The sequence below is a fragment of the Dreissena polymorpha genome, chromosome 6 (genome assembly GCF_020536995.1).
Source record: "Dreissena polymorpha isolate Duluth1 chromosome 6, UMN_Dpol_1.0, whole genome shotgun sequence".
Classification (NCBI taxonomy): Eukaryota; Metazoa; Mollusca; class Bivalvia; order Myida; family Dreissenidae; genus Dreissena; species Dreissena polymorpha.
Window position 1 is genome coordinate 90327395 of NC_068360.1, and position 7571 is coordinate 90334965.

The 7571-nt window shown below is 34.2% G+C and overlaps 1 long non-coding RNA gene across 2 annotated transcripts; it reads left to right on the top strand.

Moving 5' to 3' along the window:
- Positions 1–3110: 3110 nt before the first annotated feature.
- LOC127836486 (uncharacterized) lies at positions 3111–7339 on the top strand. Of its 2 annotated transcripts, XR_008028779.1 has the most exons (5): positions 3111–3191; positions 4076–4712; positions 4934–5048; positions 5194–5356; positions 5765–7339. It is a non-coding gene; the product is annotated as an uncharacterized LOC127836486 (long non-coding RNA). The 2 variants fall into 2 exon arrangements; XR_008028778.1 differs by lacking the exon at positions 3111–3191 and having other exon boundaries at positions 4075–4712.
- The last annotated feature ends 232 nt before the right edge of the window (positions 7340–7571 follow it).

Genomic DNA, 7571 nt, shown 5'->3' on the forward strand with positions numbered 1-7571 from the left:
TGTATTATAATACAATGAATTCTTGTGGTATGATTTTTACGATGTTTATATATCCATAGTAAACATAATGTGTGTGTATGTCTCTCTGTTGTGCTTTTAACACATAATCTTTTGTACGGTATGAAGCAGGATGACATCGACCTGCACATATCTATGGACGAGGTACAATAAGTATATTTTCTCTTAAAACAAAGTTTGATGTGTAAACTCGAAAGTGTATTTAATAGGTCATAATTTGCCATAAATAAGCTCTTGAATATTTTGTAGTTTTCCATAAAAATATACAGTATAAATACAATACAATATTTATATTTTACAATATAAAGTTCTGAGTGTGTTCTTTTACGGAATAGTGTGCTAAAAATCCTTTGTTGGTATATCATTTTCTTGTTATGTCCCACCACTATAGTGGGGAACATACTGTTGTTGCCCTGTCTGTTGGTTTGTTTGTTTTTTTGTGCAAACTCTAACATTTGCCATAAATTTTGCAATAGTAAAAATAGCAACTTCATATTTGGCATGCATGTGTATCTCATGGAGCTGCACATTTTGAGTGGTGAAAAGTCAAGGTCAAGGTCATCCTGCATGTTCAAAAGTCAAATATATGGGTCAAAATCGCTCATTTAATGTACACTTTTGCAATATTGAAAATAGCAACTTGATATTTGGCATGCATGTGTATCTCATGAAGCTGCACATTTTGAGTGGTGAAAGGTCATGGTCATCCTTCAAGGTCAAAGGTCAAATAAATAGGGACATTTTTCACAAACACGTCACTTGTTTTCTTTCAATTAAAATATGAAGTACCGTAATTACTCTAAATTCTCGGACAACCCCGTATTTAGCCAAAATTATTATTTTTCGTTACTAAATTTTGGGACGACTGGTTTTCGTCCATAATTAATGACTCAGAGGTTTTAGGACAGTTTATTTTTACAATGGTATTTAACCATAATTCTGCTATGTTGCGCTTATCTCGTGACATTTCGATCATATGTTTTTACAACTGGATTAAGGTCATAAAACCTGTTAGACGCATGCCTTAAGGCGACGGATCTTTACATATGCGTTTTGGGGTAAATAACTATGTATACCGGAAATAGATAATGATTTTACCCAACAGCTCGAAGTGAAAAATATATACGTAAAGTCATTGTATACTAAAAGGCGTGGTATTTTGTAAGCCTGTGCTATTATTTGTTCAACGCTGATACAACTGATCGTCAATGCAATATTTATATAGTATCTCTAAATGTTCGAATATCTCTAAATTTGTTTGTCACTAAATTTTCAGACACCTGTAATTACAGATTTTTTTGTACCTAAATGTTCATGCAATATTAAAAGAATAATCTGTTAGTGCAGTATGCGTTTATGGTGATTCAAATTTGTAAATGAAGGAAGTGTGTAAACTCGGAAACTTTTTTAATTCAACACTTATTTCAGATTTGATCAGTTCAGTTATGGGTGAAGATTATGGTTAAACATTGTACATTTGATACAAAGAAAACTTAATCAAAGTTGTATTAATAACATATTTTCCTTGTGTAAGAACTCACAAAATATGATGAAATAAAATAATGATTATCTCGCGTTTCACCATTGCCACCTGCAAAAAGAAGAAACCAGTACTTCATATGCTAAAGAGTCTGATCGCCATACAATTTTAAATAAAAATCTTCACTCATACGTGAGAACTTTTGTGGAACTTCCGGAAGCTGTAACGGAATGGCTAACAGAAACCTCAACAGCTCTGTATACCAATTACTGCGTGTACGACGGAAGGCTATCAGACTTATCTCGCAGTGAAATCGAGGTTCAGAACATTTGGTATTAGACAAATCGGGGATACGCATAAGCGAACATGTTTTCCCAAGAAAATGACAATGTGTCTGTTGCAAAACCCAGATGGGTAGGATGCCAAGTGCAAAATATTTCTGTCTGATGATTCTGTTTGGACGAAAACAGATCAATCAATGGGTGACTCCAAATCGAAAAAATATTCCGTTTTCAAGGACCATTCTGTTCCTTGAATTTTTAATTGGTCTGCCAACACATTGTTATTGTCACAATTAAAATCGCCTGTAGGGACACTTTATTCTAAATAGCCCACTTCCACATTTCCCAAGTTTTCATGCACAATTTGCCGAAGCGAATGCTCCCTGGTGATTGATATATCGCATACAAGTTGTATTGCCTGTTTTGATCAGTATAGTATTAAATAATATTAAATACAGGTAACATAGAAATAATCCTTCAACGACATTGCTCTCGTAACGCATCGTCCTATTAATTTTTGACATCGGTGTAAGACTGATACTCAGACGAGACATAATTACATACAAAGCAAAAATAAACCAGGCGTGATCAATAAATACGAAAATTCATGCGCGGAAAATCCGATATACTTGAAAAGCTGTATTCGTGTGTCAACAAATAGTCACTGACAAGCGGACCAATAGAAACTTTGCCTACAGCTATTGTCAACTATACCATTCACAATATGTATTCATGTGGATGCACATAAATCATTTGCCCCATGACTATTCAGTGAACTGAGGCTGAGGCCCTGGGCATTATCTGAGCAGTAATCAGCGCCATCATATCCAGTATTTTGCCGTGAACAATATAATCACATGTATTGCAAACCATGCTATTAAGATCGACAGGAACAACAATTTCACCATGCTCATACAAATATGTAATATCGTTTTCTTAAATTTCAAACAAATCACATTAAATGTGTTATATAGAGGATACTCATGCCGCCATATATGAGTTGCACAGAACAAAATCATCTGAGAAATTAAAGCATGTTTGTTCAATTTAAACCAGAAAATTATATTACAACGATTGTAATATCATCAACTTCACGACCTTTAGCTAATTTGTCTTTAATTTACACAACAGGCACAACACAATTAAAACGAGCTTTTATATGCTGATTTTTTTCAAGAAGTTAAAAGGCAAATTTACACTAAAATTGATATCACTATCATTATCTGTCCAAACAAACGTTTATCATGAAAGCTCAAAATATAAACAAATCCATTAAGATTAAACGACATGATGTTTACGTCATCACTGATAGGGATATAAGAACAGCTAAACCTAGGAGAGTTTCGTCTTGTGTCTTGCTGAAGGGACAACATATGTGGTGATTTGGATCTTACGTGTATGCATAACTCAATGTATGCTTTCTTTTATTGTACATAATATAAGTGCTTATTTCAATTTTTATATGTAATCGCTTAATCAGGATAACAAAACATAACTTACGTCTTTTGTGAAATACAATATGCCGCGTTATTTTAATTTGCAGCGCTCGTAACTGTTTATCTTTGGAAACGCTTACAATATCAAATTTAGAAAGAACTCACATTTCATTTAACTTATGTCTGTTTTTCCCACTATAGAAAATAAAGTCCTAAAATGTTGTGTTTGGACGCCTAACTACAGGGTGGATTGTGTGCATTTATTCTCTGCTTATTGACCTTCATGTGTAAATAATCATGCAAGTGGACTTTGGACTGCAATCAGTTTGGGCAGAATTATTACGCAATTGTCTGTTGTGTTTTTCACTTTTGACAATATTTACCAAAACTATTTAGTACTTAACCCAGATTTTAATTCTTGGTGTATTTCGTCTAACTTAACAGCTGACATAATGTATTGCGTAGATGATCGAACAGGAAGAAATTTTGCTGCAATATGGAACTTTTAGTACAATTTTGAATTTTCGTCTTTTTGTCCAGTGTTAGTTTTTTTCGTCTGTTTCCAAACATGTGTCGTAAATAAAGGCGTGATTGGGGCATATTTGTAAATCTAGTAATATGTATTAGTATAAGTGAATATCAAAAGTATACTATTTAATTTTAGATTAAATTGGTATTATTTAAACTGTAAGTAATAGCTCATGATAACATGTGTCTAAACACTCGCGGAGTATTGCTAGCTTTGAAAAAAGATAAAATTACGTTTTAATAAAATGGAGATTAAAAATATACTAGCCATGAATATACGTCCGGTCTGGATTCACCATCTGTATATGTTCATGTTTGTTCTATGATTTCAGTAAAATATGGCCGGAGATGAATGCTTGTCTAAGGTAGCAACCTTCATCCAAGAACTTAAGGCACTTAGATCTCTTGTGAAAGGTACACGAACAGAGGAGCCTGTGTTATGCGACATATTTACCTGGATCTGTCATGAGCTGTACAATGACATTGAACTGAAGCCATTAGCTCTACGACATGCAATACAAAAAAACATTTTAATAGACCGTAAAGATATAACAGAGATCCTCATAGATATATTTACCGGAGCTGGGCAGAAAACTAGCAAGTTAAATGCACTGCAAAATGAAGTACTTGACCCACAGTATGACCAGGCAAATTATGTTATATATTTGTATTGCCTAGCAACGTTTGTTGACCTTGACATTTATGTCGTGAATTCTGAGGTCGACAATGAATTTAAATGGATGGAATACAAGTCCTTAAAAATACTGAACATCGAACAAAAAATAGATTACATAAACAAGACGTACACGTTTGATGTGAACAGAGCTAATAAAACACCAGGTTTCCTGATGTCGTACATGCATATGGATGCGAACGGACTGCATATGTATATGATACGACCAGAATCAAGCCGACCTCAGAGGCCTAAATGTCGAGGAATGGTCGAGATTGCTGCACGGCAATTAAAATGTCGGTATATCTTAATAAGCAGGCCACTGCTTTTAATTTAAGAAAGTATTTGTGTTTAAGTGCTGCTGGTTCAAAAATCTTATTTGCTTTTTTTGGTCTCAGCGATAATTAATCTTTTCATGTTGATGCTGGTTTTAAAATACTTCTTTTGTTGAATTTGTATAGCTTATGTGAAATTGATTTTCAATATAAACAATCAGCTATGTTTTCTGTGACAATAGGTACTCCACTAGATGCAATTACAGTGCCGAACTGGTTGGTAGTTGATGTTCAACAGAATGCCGCTCAGATACCAACGACTTGCAAACGTATCAGACTCTGGGTAGAAGAACTTTGGTAAGCATTGTGACAAATATGTCTGTGTCGGTGACAGTATTTGATCGAATTCTGCGCATAGTACGTGCTTTTTAATTAATTATCGTATTATTTAGCATTTGAACTAAACCTAACATGACTAAACCCAGTGTGTTATATTATAAAGTCGTGAAACAGACTGCCGGCACATTTATGAAAGGGTAATTGAGGTCCCAAATTAAGACTCCTGGACTCGACTAAATGTTCCATTTGCCGATTACACACTCCGCCTGAAGTTAACAAATCATTTGTCAGACTCGTCAAGTGAAAATGTGTTAACATTCTGCAAGGTAAGCACTAAACGCACTGATTATATCTTAATTTTCCCTGGTTGTTAATTAAAAGTGACTAGTACCTCAAGTACTATTTGTGAAAGTATATTTAAACAACACACCATTGTGAAAGGAAATTGATAGTTGATCAATTTAATGGATGTCATGGTTATCTAGTAGTATTGTTATAAACTTGGAACTTGTGTGAGAGTAAAACTTGAAATTGATAGGAGGAATAGCGGAATATAATACACACTGTACAAATTAAACCATTGTGACATCATTTATATTTTATATTTATATTCGTTGCCATGAAGATTTATGGATTAAAAAAAACATTTTCATAGTATTCTGTAATGCGTCAATATTTTTTCATAAGAAAAACACTAAATTACAATGTGTCGTTCACTTTAGACTTTTTTCCAGATAGCCCATTAAAACATAAATACGCAGTCTTACGCAAGTTTGAGACGGAAGTAGGGAAATTCAATGATGCTATATCAATTGGGACGATGCCGTCGGAATTGAAAGAAAGGAGGGGAAGAGTCAACAATGCAGTTATTGGTTTATCACTATCTGGCATAGTAGGAGGAATGATTGGAAATTGTTGGTCTTGCTCTTATACCAGTTACATTCGGGGCATCATTGGGTCTAACTATTGCCGGTGGTGTGATTGGTGCCTCAAGCGGAATAGCGCAAGGAGTTTTCCGCATTCACGAAGCGGTTAAGCAGAACAAATCAACTGCTCAAATAAGGGCAACGTTGGAAAAGGAAAGAGGAGACTTTGAAAAAGCGCTTACAGATTTCACGGAAGAATTCAATGTAGATGCCATTGGAAACAGCGGCCCTGAAAGTCCAGGTTTGAACATTCGAGGTAGTTTGTCAATAGGTGCGATTTTACGGTCAGTTCATAGCGGTGTTGGGATAGGTTTGGCTGCTACTTAAGTTGGGGCCTCCGCTGCAACAGCAGCGGCATCCGTTCTAGCTCCAGTTGGTCTTATCCTGGACTTTGCTTTTATTGCAGACTCGCTGTGTGACAAGCTAAATGGTAATCACACCGGAGCTGGAAGGAAACTTGAATGTTTACGAGTATTTCAGACTGTTGTTAATGCAGCATACAGGGGAAATGCTGACTTAAGCACAAACATTGTAGAAAGCATATTGCATAACGACTAAAGGGTTAAGAATAAATATACATATGGACAGGCTAAATACTTTTGAAAATCGTATTATTATCTGTTTAACTCATTTAGTTCATCCATGTTATTGGCTGGCTTTATTGTGTCATTCGTATCACATAGGTATTGTAGTTTTTAGCTCATCCCAATAAATGAAACGACACAACTGATGCTTCAGCCGAAAAAAACGTTTAGATAATCCCATTCTAATACATCTTATTTTAGTGTAACCATATGTTTAAATGCCGATTTTTTTTAAGTGGATGATGTTTCCACTACTATCATGTACAATTGTTCCACTGGTCATGCACTTGTATGGTTAAAAGAATTATTGTAAAAACAAGAACCAGGACGCACATTTAGATTCGATACTAGTAGATTGAGTCAATGATGTTATGCAATTCATTTTAATAATCGCAATTCAGTGAAAGAAGCATGAGAAAAATTGGACAAATACTATTCAATGGGTAGCAAATGGGACAAATACTGTGGAATGGGCTACTCTTAAAAAGAAACTATCAGTTCGTTTTCATATAACTCAAAAGTTTATTCGTCAAAACAGTGAGTAAAACTTTTAAATTTTATTGATGTGATTGACTTGCTTATGAACTTAAAACTCGTTTGAAATTACTGTTAAGTATGTTTTGTATAATCCATATTTTCATTAATGCTTATTTGTTATGTCTTTTATCGTGCATGTGTGTTTTGGTGTGTTGATAATTATGACTTTGCATTTTTCCAACTGATTTAAAGTAGCCACATATAAATTTTATCTATTGACGTTTATCGATGCATTCGTATTAAAAATGTTATATTTTGATGATCGGCGTGTAAGAAACAAATGTTAACCTCGACGTCCTATATCAAACATTTTAATTGAAGGACTTAATTTACTACAACCAAGTTAAGTACAACAATTTTTACTCGCTAAAATTTAAATAGGTTGTTATAGGTTGAAGATTAACTGTAAATCGTGTAGACCAGTAAATAATTGAATAAAAACACGATTAAGACCAAAATAGTTATATTTTAAACAAGTTTCGTTAAAACCTCAG